The 13,688-nt window shown below is 41.5% G+C and overlaps 1 protein-coding gene across 2 annotated transcripts in view; it reads left to right on the forward strand.

Annotated features, from left to right (window-relative positions):
• Nucleotides 1-2,251: 2,251 nt before the first annotated feature.
• The window catches only part of LOC107380433 (P2Y purinoceptor 3), a 67,339-nt gene continuing 55,902 nt past the window's right edge, over nt 2,252-13,688 (forward strand). For both annotated transcript variants that reach the window (XM_054742739.2, XM_054742738.2), the window contains exon 1: nt 2,252-2,675. The gene's annotated coding sequence lies outside the window, so the exon portion shown is untranslated. The remainder of the gene's footprint in view (nt 2,676-13,688) is intronic.

Consider the following 13,688-nt stretch of genomic DNA (forward strand, 5'->3'; position numbering starts at 1 on the left):
TAATCCTCCTTTTAAAGATATGTTAATAAATAAACATATGAAATGTATCAGTCTCTGTGTAATGAATTCATCCAATATACAAGTTTGAATTTTTGAATGGAATCACTGAAATTAATCAACTTTGTCATCATATTCTAATTTTAGGACCAGCACCTGTAGATGTGTTGTTGTTGACATCTGGAAAAACTGGATCTGAGGTGCAGAAATAGTCCAGTTATCTGTTACAACCATATAAGATTTAATTGCCTGTACACAGGTGTGTGTTAGAAAACTATTTCAGAAACTTTAATATCAGACAGATATATGTTTCAATATTGCTTCCATTTCAGGCTCCTCTACCTTTCATCTGGTGCCAACATACTGACAGCACCAAGCTAAGCTAGGACTGGCCTTTTTCATGTGTGAGTCTAAAACAGCTGTAAAGACGGGAGTGGCCTCAAATGATTGATTTAGGGATTAGAAAGGCCACAGTTGTTACACAGTCTTGGTTTTGAGTAACGCTCTCCTTCTCCGTCTACACACATCTCTGTTTCAACATGACAGATTTACCTAATCCGGAAAAGTCTGAGTTTTTCCTAGTAGCAGAAAACCTAAAAGGAACTAAAGTGAAACTTAATATCAATCATTTTCATGCTGTTGTCTACTTCTCACTTAAGGACATTTCATGTAAACACTAGAATATGAACTTTTGACACCTTGAACATCTTATGAGCTTCTAGGTGGTTTTCAGTAATCAGTCAATCCTGAAATCTAGATTAATGAACTCTCCTCAGTCAGTAAATCAGCGTTAATTTAATCTAGAGTCAATACAGACAATAAATAGTTTAGCAGCAGTTCAATACTGTGACATTTGCAGAGAGACAGACGAAGAGAGGAGCAGTCGATCCTCATGATCTCACTGCTGTGTGACAGCCGAAGCCTTCTACTGCATGAGAACAATCAAATCAATTTCTCACTTATTGTCATAAAAATAAAGGAGTGCTTTGATCTCTGATAAATGAAGCAACAGCTTTGTGAAAAGTGATTACACCTTGAAGGACAAACAAATGAATCAAAGGCTGAAATCTTGTGGTTGTGCCTTTGTGTGAGCAAAGCAGGATTCAAATATAATAATAATAATAATAATAATAATAATCACGAATATATATATAAACGTCAGTTGATATCTGTGATATTTAAAGAATGCTGAACCAGAAATGGCATCATTGATGTCTCAAAGAGTTGAAAAGGACAATAAAGTTCAAATAAATAAAAACCTTTATTTAGTGATTTTTTTTAAATAGTAGTAATTTGACTGTCTTAACATCCTTATTAGTGCTGTTGTTGTTAGATAATTTTTAAATAATCTTTTAAAGATGTTTTTAGGATTATTTCCTCTAATTCAGTCTGCAGAGCGGTCTGATTCCAATTTAGTTAGTTTTCTATAAGGCCTACTGTGCTGCCTTTATAATCCAGACAGGTAACATCTTACTGTTTGTTTTAGACAGTATAATAATGCCACTGAACTACATATCACTGTCATGCATCACTGATGCCCGAACTTGTCATTTTTGAGGTTTGATAGGTTCTTCTGTTCTGCAATTCTTGTTTTAGAGCAGCGATCCGAACCAGAAAACTGTGCAAAAGTTTGATAACACCTCCATATGGTAGAGGTTAGGTGGATGAATCAACATTTAAATGAATCTCTTTGAATTTTACCTGTATGTGACCATGACAGTGTATTGCGCAATGTGTTTAGAAAAAAATGAAGAAAGTGGAGGACAAAAGAAGTGTCAAGACTGTTAAATGTTCAACTTTAGAATAACCTGATCTGAAGATCATGCTTTAGAAACAGATGAGTCATTCTTCGGTTCATCATGCATGTTTTCAGCTTCCTAGAGGTAACTTTTTGGTGTATAAACTTTTTTAAGTGTTCAAGTGTGTTATTTTGTTAGCATGTCACATAATCCTTACATAGAAAACCTTTAACTAATTGGCAAAATAAATTGAACTATAAGTGCTCTGATAAGCAGGTTCAATTGGGATGTTTATTTTGTGAAGTGCAGTGAGATTAGGCCATAAACTGAATTGGAATTTTTCAACAGACTGCGTCTTTATAATGGCCCGCTACAAAACACTTTAAGCTCATAGTAGTGGTTAAGAAGTAGAAAGAAAAACTTTGAAATTCTTAGTCTGAAAATCTGTTATCCAATAACACTTTTCATTCTAATAGTCTTGCTAGTTGAGCAAAAAATTTGAAAATGTAGAGCGGTTTAAGATTTTGCACAGCCCTGTATGGTAAATATTGGATCGACAGACAAAGGAATCTAGCAAAAATACCACGTGGTAAGCTCTAAGTTAAGTATTTACGTTTAAAATTTGTAAGTGTTCAGCCATGTGCTCCTACTAATGCGCGTGCGCGACTCTACACTGTAGTGTGCCAACCATGGTGCCAACCCTCCACACGTTGCTTTTATTGTGCTCGCGCGCTCGTGTGTGTGTGGTCAGTTCGGGCTAGGTGCTCTCTTCACAGCTGAGGTCTCGCTGAAACTCATAGGCAGACTCATTTGTAGCTAACTCTGTTTTTAACTCGCTTTTTTGGCACGGAAGAAGAAAACGTAGGAAGAGAAGAACAAGAAGTAAACTGAGGAACTTGGAATCTCAAAGCGACCTGTCAACTCCTTTGTTGTTATTGGGTAAGTGATGTTTGCTTAAGATTTAATTGCCGTCGTTTGGTTGTAACCGTTGTAACACATTTATGGAAGGGGAAGCGACGTTTCAAACATGAATTTTGTGTATTCGTTTATTTTTGTCAGTTTAAGCAAAGCAGCTCGCGCTCGTGCTTAAACTCAAGCATCCTCTGAAAGTGAAAAACAACAAACTTGAAGGAAACTTGGAAATATTTTTCCCTGCTGTTTTTCTGTTATAGAACAAGTTTATCTTCTAGAAACCTCATATTTTATTTTTCTCCCGTTTAAACGAGAGGTCATTGTATTTTTGTTTATTTTAGGTCTATACTTGTCAATACATTTGACCAAAGTTAAGGTGGCCACAAAATTATTCAGCATTATTCTGTGACTGTGCCTTTTTTATGTTTATATTGCTTCGAAATAGACATTTATATCGTTTATTATTGAATTTATTTTTACACAACCACTATTATTTACAGATAAAGATACTTGTCTCATGCAGAAAGTTTAAAACTGACTGAATGTTTTTAGTTCATTTCCTCTCCATGGATTAGCCTTGAAAGTTTACTTTCTGATAAGTGTTCACAAAACAATTTTTTTTAGATTTGTCAGAGTACAGTGCAGCATAAAAAGGAGTCACTATGACTTTATCAGAAGAATGAAATTAAATCCTCACACTCGTTGATAAACCTCCTGAAGATCCAGGATGGAATGAGTAAACAAGTTCATATTTTTCTTAGATTTTTTTTTTTACTTGACCCTGCAGGTGTTCCACGTGTCCTCAGTGATTTTTAATAGATATTTCTAGTTTGCTTTCAGCTCTGCTGTTTTTGGTGCAAGTATCAGCAGTTGTGTTTGTAAAATCCTTTTAAAAAACAAGTTGCTGCAAACGTTTGAAATTACAGTAATTCAGCCAAACTGATTCAGGTAAAGTTTTGGCAAATAGCTTGCCTATTTTTTTCTACCTTTCTGGAAAGAAACTGATGCATTTAGACAGAAAAATGGCTCAACTTGTTTTGCTTACAGCATTGTTTGGATGATTATTGTGCAGCTGTAATCATAAACTTACAACCCAACCAGTTTCTAACATGAATGTTTGAGCTAAGAAAAAACATACCGTAAATCCTCTAATACAGGCCCGGGCCTGTATTTGACTCAAGCTCATCAAGCTCCAGGCCTTTATTGGAAGGAGGACCAGAATTTGAGGCAGGCCTCTATTTCTATTAGAGCAAAATGAACTAATGGTTCGCTGGAGTTTTTGACAATTAAAATTGCGCCCACATTTTCAAAGTTAAACACATTTCTTTTAACAATGGTAGTTCCTGCTTCAGCCCTCTCCCCCCTCCCCCTGCGCAGCGGCCGCAAACTCACTGATGCGCCTGCAGCCTCTCAGAGCTCCTGCTGCTCTAAACATTAAAATAATTATTTCATTTTCTGTTCCTCACTTCTGATTACCTTCAATGGTGTCTGTTTGTTGCAACCACCATGTACAAAAACAAACTTGTTTTTATTTGACTATTTTTCTGTCCTGCCTGTTTATTATCTTCCTGCATCTCCTCTCAATCCTAAAGAAAAACTGCTACCTGGGTTCATATATATTCACCTTATGAGTTACCTTTGAACTGCAGTTCTAAAAGATCTACCGACCGCAAAAACAGCGGAGTGCTCGCCGGCGCATCAGTGAGGTGAGTCACCGAGGACAAAACAGGTGATGAGCCCTGATCCACAGCAGCAAAAGGCATCAGGCACAAATAAAAGAATAAAAGACAGAAAACATAAAAGGAAATGAGCCGACATGAACGATCACGTGTTAAATTAGTTTTTGAGGTGGCAACACCTGATTTGATAATGTTACTGCGGCCGTGCTCAGGACGCAGATGTCTGGAGCGCGTCAACAATCAGAGCTTTGCATGCGCTAGCTGGTTAAGGTTAGGATGGGGGTGAGGGGAAGGTTAAATTGCAAGAGGGTAAACGTCACAATTTGGTTAAATGTCCGTTTTACGGCGGGTGTCAGTACCGACGCTCTGGCACAGCGCGTTGCCTCCCGACGAGCAGGAGCTTGTCACCTGCTGACAGCAGGCTGCTGTCTTTTCCGAGGACTGCATCTTGCCGGTCATTATCACGTGACAGCGACTAGTCGATGACAGGCATAAAAAGTCACTATAGAGCGGTGAAGTCGACTAGTCACTAGTTCATACAACCCCTGCTACTGCTCCCCAGAGTGTTCTGCAGCATAATCAGCACATTCTCTTTGAACTTGATATCAAATTTTCGCCTTCTCTTCGTCTCCGCACGGTTAAAGTTACCCTCGCGGTCTATCACTGGCAAATCAAAAGTGAGACGGATGACACAACCGCCCCCGTACTTGCTTGTTACCACATTCCACCCGGCCACAATAAAAAAAACGGCCATTATTCACCTCCGCCGACTCCGACACCGGCCAAAATATGATACCCGGCAGTTAATTAAATACAGGCTAATATTAGAGGATTTACGGTAAAAAGTGATCCAATCTCCACGACAGCGATACATCTGGAAGGCTGTAATGAATGTTTCTCTCTTTGTTATTTACAGTCTCGGCTCTCACCAGCGTTGCATTTTTACTCTCTTTGCCGCTCACCATGGCAACCGCAAGCATCTAAATGACACTCAGCTTCCTGTTTTCTCCTAGTTACGATCTGAGTTTTGAACGATTATAAAAACAAAGCAAGCCGATTATTTGCTCCTCCCACTTGCGCTGCCCCGAGTTACTAATGAAGCGCTCCTCCCACAGTGTTGCCAACTTGGTGACTTTGACGCTATTTCTAACAGCTTTTCAGACCCCCTTCTTGACTTTTTAAATCTTAAAAGTACCTAGCGAACATCTCAAAAACATCTCTGGTAACCCTTAGCTACTTTCTGGATAACTGTCGTCGACATTTCCTGCAGGTTAGCTAAACACTCCACCTGTGCTCCGGACCGTTCTTCAGGACATTAGGAAAGGGAGTGATGTAATGATGTGTCAGTCGTTAAAGAAACCACTCTCAGAGCCGGCTCCTTGTTAGAGTAACCAGAGTGAGTGACACACACACCGCACCTGCGGACTCCTGAGCCACTAAAAACGGCTAAATGTGCGCGTGCGGCATGCTAAACACACATGCAGCTTGCCCCGATTGCTGAGACCGGGTTGGGTGGTGCAGCTGTGGTTGGGACAATTCTTACATTAACTGATGGACTTGTAAATACATAGTTTATAAATAAGGTAGAAATAAGTTCCTCACGCTGATAAATAATAACTAATCTCTCTGAGGACACGGTGCTAGTGCACGCTCCTACAGCACCTTGACACGACTCAATAAATGATATGCAACATTTTGTGAACATCAATTTATTTGCATTTATTTGTTATAAATGCCACTGTATAATTCTTGCTGTCAGTATTTGCAAGATATTGGTATTTGGGTCTGTACTGATTACACTTAAATGTGTTAAACCTAGGTCTATAGCCCTTGGGTCATATGAGCTATAAGTATATTGGTCTTTTTATACTGGGAATCAGGAGTTATTTTAGTGATCATCTTGTTTCTTATTTCTTTTTGTCCTGATTGTGCCCTGAGCAATTTTATGACTGAATAAAAACAAATACAATCAACATAAATTGAAAAATCGTCCTAAATAATCGAGATCTCAATTTCAGTCACCATAATCGTGATTATTATTTTTGCCATAATCAAGCAGCCCTAGCTGGAATCTAGAAAAACATGTTTTTATTTTGAAATCAAGATTAAACCTGACCAAAAACATTTACCATTCCAGACTAAAAACAAGTGCCCAGTGGAAAATATTAACGCATTCTTATGAGAGTGGTAGGGAAATAGTTTATATGTATAGGAGGGTTTATTTGATTAAAAAAAGCTGAAATTTGATTAAATGTGACATGTTAACAGCATATGAAACAAAGCAAAAGCTAAAATACTGAACTGTGTGTTTATTCCAACTAGGGCTGCGCGATATTAGGAAAACCTGCGATATTCGATAACAGTGCTTAATATTGCAATATCGATATTACTCACGGTAAATGAACAAATACTAAAGTATGCAGTGTTGATGTCGCCTGGAGTGTGACGTCTGCTCTGGGTTCAAAGCAAACAAAAACTAATGCATGAATTCCATTACAACACAACATTTTCATTGAAAAAATATGCAGCTGCACCTGCTACTGTATTAGCAGCAAAACAACAAACTGCATGCATGCAGTTTCTCAGTGACCTTCAAACATCACCACCACCATAAAACTTTTTTCTGATGCTCCAAATACAGAAAAACATCCCTTACCAGTGTTTTTTGAATAAAAAAAATAATAAAAAAAATCAGAAAATAAGTTTAAATCTTAAATAATAGTTAACATCACTTAAATGCAACAGCAAATTCTCTCATTGCTACTAAGCATTTTCTCCACTTATGTGGTTATGATATAAGGCTGTTGCTGTAATTGGGAAGTGAACTGTGCTGGGCCAAACTAGGAGAATATTAAGATTTTCTGAGGGAAAGAGAAAAACAATTGTCTACCTTTCAGAAGAGGAACTGGCAAAAAACTACATGGAAAATATGTGAAAACGTTTGTTTTTAACCCCAAATTGAACAAGTTTACCTAGATCTTACAAAGCAGCTCAGATGATGAAACTGCAACTATGATTCTGATAACAAGCTAACAAATTGAACTAGCTCCTCTTAAGATAACCGGCTAGCAGAGCTTCTGACTGGCAGTTTATGTGCAGCAGCAAATCAACTATCCTGATTAACAAGGTTATAAAAGCTCATAAATGAAAAATCACTTTGATGTGTGGGGGAACTTTTCCAGGCCGTCTTTAGCAGGGTGGGACTGGGAGGAGAGTGCTGTAGCCTTTTAGCTGGAAGCTAACCGGAGCCTGGGGCTAACATCACCACCTGGTGGAACACTAGCAACATGGAGGTGGGTTGGTTCACCGACACGTGTCGGAGTCAACCCTGTAAAAATGATTAACGACACCGAGCGGACTCACGTTCACGTTTGAAAGCAGCGCTGATTCCAGAAACCTCAGCACAAAGTACATTTGTTGCTCTGTGCCAGCATAACGAACAAGGGAACTGCGCCGCTAACTCAGTTCGGGTGTTGCTTTTCATCCTAAGGGTCTACATCAGGGGTGGGCAATTATTTTTTCCATGGGGCCACATGAGAAATAGAAAATATTGTGGAGGGCCAGGCCAAAAGGCTGAAGTCAATTATGCATAATATTAATGGTATTTCTTTATAAAAAGCAGTAAATACCATTGTTTTTTCAAGCTGGTAAGAGTAGACTATAAGTTATAAATGAGCAAAAAGGAAAAAGTGAGGTTGGCTTACAAAAATGTGATTTATTCAAATTCCCCAAGGCAATGGTAAACAAAGTGCGCACATTTGGTTTTTGTTAAACATTTGTGACTTCTATTAGTTAACAGTTTCAGTCACATTCACTCCAAAACACATTCTGAGTTTCAAATATTGTTGGAAAGAGGTTCTTAGCATTCTACAGACACACAGTATTGTCTGTAAAATAAAATCACTGAACTGTGATCTTGAGAAAGAGGTTTAAAAAAAAGTGTCCCAGTTCACTGCTAGTTGCCTACATTTGTGGTCCAAACACCTTATTTTGTGTTTTTAAGCGATTTTTTTTCTTATTCAATGAGAGAAATCTAGTCTCTGCTGGGCTTTAACGAGTGCATCAGTCAGGTTGAATGTCTGAGGTGGAGAAGCGAAGCACAGCTGACAAATGATCATCAGTGAGAGAGGATCTATACCTGGATTTTGTAAACTTCATCATTGAAAATGTTTGTGCACAAATGTAGGTAGAGCCGAAGAAATCCAACATCTTCTGAGCACGTCTCCTCAGGTTTGGAAAGTTCTCCTCCTTAAGAGAAGAGTAGAAATCCAGCAGAGATCCTGAATCTCTGCTTTCAAGTCCCAAACCCTCTCCAGCACTTTCCCCAGGCTGAGCCATCTGACAGCCGTGTGGAGTCCTCCAAAAGAGCCACAAACTGTCTGTGATTCATCGCCCGTGCCCTGATGAAGTTTATTATTTTAGTAAGAACATCAGTAACATGGTTGATTTTAGCACTGACTTGCACAACACATGTTGGTGTATAATTCAATGCAAAAACACCTATTTTTGATCTGCATCGATTTCTGTCACTTTTATCTTGCATGCATTTCTAAAGTTCGACATTTTTCCCTGTAAGATTTGGACAACCGTCTGTTGTGACACCTGACAGTCTCTCCCCTTTCAATCCCAGAGTGTCCGTGCACACATTTCCCTCTGTAAAAAGATCACTCCCTGTCATTGTCCCTCTCATCGACCGCATTGCTGCCAGCTCCTCTGTGAGCTTGAAGTCCGTTATCCTCCGGACGAATACGAGCAGCTGGGCTGTGTCGCGGACATCACAGCTCTCGTCTAATGAGAAAAAGTCAAAACTTGCCACTTCACGTTGCAGCTGAAGCTCCAGGTTCCCCACAATGTCCTCGATCCTCCTGGTCACGGTTCGCCTGGACAGCGGGATTCGCTCAAATGCGCCTTTTTTTCAGGGCAGTGCAGCAGCGTCCACCATGCACTCTTTGACAAACTCTCCCTCCGAAAACGGCTTGCTGTTCTTAGCTATTTTGTGGGATATCACAGAGCTGGTCCTGGTTGCTGCATCCCTGGATGTGTGAAGCTTAGTAAAAAAGCCTTGCTGCTTTTGCAACTTTGCTAGCAAAGCTTCGGATGTCCGTGCCCTCTCAGCATCAGATGAGTTCTTGTATTTTTCCGAGTGTTTCTTGTCGTAATGCCGACTTAAATTGTAGTCCTTAAACACGGCAATCTCCTCCCCGCAAACCAAACACACGGCTTTACCTCCGACTTCTGTAAAAAAAATACTTAGCAGTCCAATTTTTGTTGAAAATCCTGCATTCGGCATCTTTCTTTCTTTCTTTCTTTCTTTTTTTGTTGCATGAGCGGACATTTCTGGGGGCTACAATCACCATGTCAACCGCAGGCACTTGTTGCTATACGTATTGCGTCATTGTGCACGTAAAAACAACTTCAAAATAAAAGCAATGCAGCCTTAGCCCATGCATGAGGTAAAATGAGAAAATACATTTATTTTGTAATTTCCAATTAACCTTACGCGGGCCGGTCAAAGTCAACCAAAGGGCCGGATGTGGCCCGCGGGCCGTAAAATGCCCAGGTCTGGTCTACATAGAGGGCGGGCGTATTACGTGAACCGACCCATCTGATTGGCCGCATATCAGAAGGGCTATATTTGAATGGTCAAATAATACTTCCACGTAAAAAACAGAGCTGGTTTACCAAAAGCTGATGTATGACACAGATGGAAATGTTGAACCAAACATTTATCGCCGTTTTTGACGTGTCTTGTCAGGATCCGCCTTTAGTCGACCACTCTCTTGCACAAAACCAAGAAACTTCACAATAGAGACATGAAATTCACATTTCTCGGCCTTAACAAACAGTCGATTCTCTAACAACCGTTGGAGGACAGCTCGTACATGTTTTCGGTGTTCAGTGACTGACTTAGAGAATATTAAAATGTCATCGAGATACACAGTCACAAAGTCATTGATGTAATCCCCAAAACCGAGTTCACGAGTCTCTGGAAAACTGCTGGGGCGTTAGTGAGACCAAAAGGCATTACCAAATATTCAAAATGCCCCAAAGGTGTTTTAAAAGCAGTCTTCCATTCATCTCCTTGGCAAATTCTGACCAGATGGTAAGCATTACGAAGATCTAACCGAGTAAAAATGGTAGCGTCTTGGACTGGCTCGAATGTGGATGAGAGTAACGGGAGTGGATACTTGTCCTTGACAGTTATTTGGTTGAGACCCCAGTAATCGATACAGGGGCGAAGGGAACCATCTTTTTTTAGCCACAAAGAAAAACCCTGCCCCTAAAGGTGAGGTAGATGGCCTTATGGTCCCATTGGTTAGTGTTTCCGAAATGTAGGACCGCATACAGTCCTGTTCAGGCTTCGAGAGACTGTAGAGGCTACTAGTAGGAAGTGGAGCTCCTGGCAGCAGGTCAATGCCGCAATCGAAAGGTCGATGAGGTGGTAAGGTGGCAGCTTGGTCTCTACTGAACACCTGCTGCAAGTCATGGTATTCAGGCGGTACCTGGGTGAGATTGGGAGGCTCCTTTGGAGTCACGGCACAGTCTTTAGGTCCAGAAACCGCAGAGGTCAGACAGGTGAGGTGGCACTCCGGACTCCAGGTCTCAACACGGTTGGCTCTCCAATCCAATTGCGGGTTATGTACCTTCAGCCAAGAATGTCCTAGAACCACCGGATTCTGCAGAGAAGGGAACACAAACAGCGAGAGTGTCTCCGTGTGGTTACCTGAGACCTGGAGCTGGAGTGGAATTGTCCGGTGCGTAATTGTTGACAGAGACCTCCCATCCAGAGAGGAAACAGGTAGTGGCTCTGGGAGAGGTTCGGTCTCTATTCCCCATTTGCGGACAAGTCGTGGGTCCACAAGCGACTGCTCGCTACCAGAGTCAATTAATGCAGTCGTCTGGTGGTGACGGTTATTACAGACCAAAAGACAGTCAATGAGGAAATGGGAGATTCTGTTACCTGAGTTGGTGCCCACCAGAACTCCCGGTCCTACTGGTGAACTCGACCTTTTGACGCTGCCGGGCAGTTCCGCACAAAGTGTCCTGGTTGCCCACAGTTTAAGCACAGTCCTCTACTGTGCCAATGTCATCTTTCCTCTAGAGTCAGGTGTGCCCTTCCCAGCTGCATGGTTTCCTCAGAGGAGTCCGGAGAAGGAGGTCTAGGGGTTGAGCGATGATGAGGAGGTGGTGGTGAAACATCCCTCGCTGCGGGTCTCTGTAGCTCCCGGTATCTTTTATCTATAGAGATGGACAACGAGATAAATCCATCCAGAGTGGATGGCTCGGGGCCAGGGTCAGAAATTAACACTCGCCACTCGCCAAATGCGAGCAAATTGCTCCATTTGGCGAGTACATTTTTGAGCTCTATCTGCCACATAGCGAGTAAATGTTTGCACCAAATTAGTTATGTTTATCAGTCATCTTCCATGGATTTCTGATACTCCTCCCGCCTGCATGCAACGTACACAAACGTACGCGAAACGTGAGCGTCGCATCCAACGTCATTTCCACCTATCCCATTCAATCAGTTTATCAAGTTAGCTTCGTGTTAAAACTAGCGGTGAAATGTGGCGGTTTTTAACTGGAGTCAGCCAGCCTTCCAAAAGAAAACTCGTCGAACTGGAAGAAAAACCACCAGGACCAGTGGCAACCAGAAGATTTTGTGAAAAGTGGCGAACTGGAGATGGCAGAGTCGTGAGACAATGGCTACATTATGATGGCCACGTAGCGTTGCTGTCTTTCACAGACAACTGTCCCTCGGCATTCTTCAAATATCCAAAAAATGCCCATACTTCCGACTTTGTCTTCTTTGAGGGATAATAAATGTCCCAAGTGCTGCCGTCTCCTCCTGCCATTATTTCAGCTTTAGCTTAAAGAAAGTTTTGGTCGTAAACAACAAAGTGCGCATGTGCCGCCAGCAACTTCAGCAGATGATACGGTGGCTGGTAAGGGTCACCGCGCCTACACCGCAGCCACGGTAATCCACCGAGATAATATATAATTTTTAAAAACAAGACGGTTATTACACCGGTTACCGTGACAACCCTAGCTCTGACACACTTTCAGATATTCTCATGGTGCAGCTGTGTTCTCCAGAGATCAAGGACTATGACCTAAATGAGGCTGTAATGCTTTGGCACAAAGACGGTGTCAGAAGTAGGCGGCCAGACTTCATGGACAGAGAAAACAAGTAGTCTGACTAGATTTCAATGAAAGAGTTAATAAACACATCTCTAAAAATAAATAAATAAATAGTAAAAATGACAAAAGAGTTGTTTTTCTTATTAGTTGATGTTTTAATTATTTTGTCACTCTGTTTGGAATCAACATAATATAGAATAACATGCTTTAGGTAGATCTAAATCATTTAGAATTTTGGCCGGTAAAAAATATGCTTGGCCGGTAGATTTTCATCATCTACCAGCCAACTTGGCCGGTGAGTAAAAAATTTAATTTCGGACCCTGCTCGGGGCACAGAGCCAGCTGATCCTTGACCCGGTCACTCAACGCCTCGATGAATGCTGCCTTCAAGGCATCCTCGTTCCATGACGTCATAGCCGCTAAAGTCCGAAACTCCAAGGACAATTCCACCACTGTCCACCCTCCCTGGGAGAGGTGTAAGAGCCTCTTTCTAAAATCTGTGGTTGTCTCAGAACTGCAAAACGTAATTTTAAAGTCCTCCAAAAAATCTGTGTAGGAACTTGACAAAAATTCAGGATTCCTACTCTTTGCTTCTGCCCACCTAAGTGCCTTGCCTCTCAAAAGGCTGACTATAAAAGAAATCTTGAAAGAGTCTGTGGCAAAAGATCTTGGTGATCGTTCAAAGGCAAGGCGGCACTGAAGCAAAAAGCCATAGCATTCATCAAACTCACCAGAAAAAGTCGGACATTGCAAAGACGGAGCCTGACGGAAGTGGGTGACTTCCGGTGTATCAGGCATTTCCGGTCCGGGTTGAAACGTTCCTCCGACGGCTTGACCAGACACCGGGGTGGCAGCCGGCGCAGAAGCAGAGGCTGGAACAGGAAGACGATTGTGGACCTGCTGGATTACGGTCTCCAATTGTTGGTAGCGCTGGTTAGCAATGCTGAGCTGCTCCAGGATGACGGGAAGAGTCTGCTTCTGCTGCGTCATCCAGGTGGAAAGATCGGCGAGTGCAGATTCTGCTGGGTTATATTGATGGCCGGATGATTCTGTCATGGCTCGAGGTATGTGTTTAACCCAAGACATGCAGAAACTGACTCGTGGAACTGATTAAAGTAAAAGTCTTTATTATAAGGGGAACAAAAAGAGCACAGGGAAGTCCTGTGGGGTAGATCGCTCGCTCGAGTTCATTCAGAGTTCAGGGAGAACGAGGGGGGAA

This window comes from Nothobranchius furzeri, chromosome 13, assembly GCF_043380555.1.
Source record: "Nothobranchius furzeri strain GRZ-AD chromosome 13, NfurGRZ-RIMD1, whole genome shotgun sequence".
Lineage (NCBI taxonomy): Eukaryota > Metazoa > Chordata > Actinopteri > Cyprinodontiformes > Nothobranchiidae > Nothobranchius > Nothobranchius furzeri.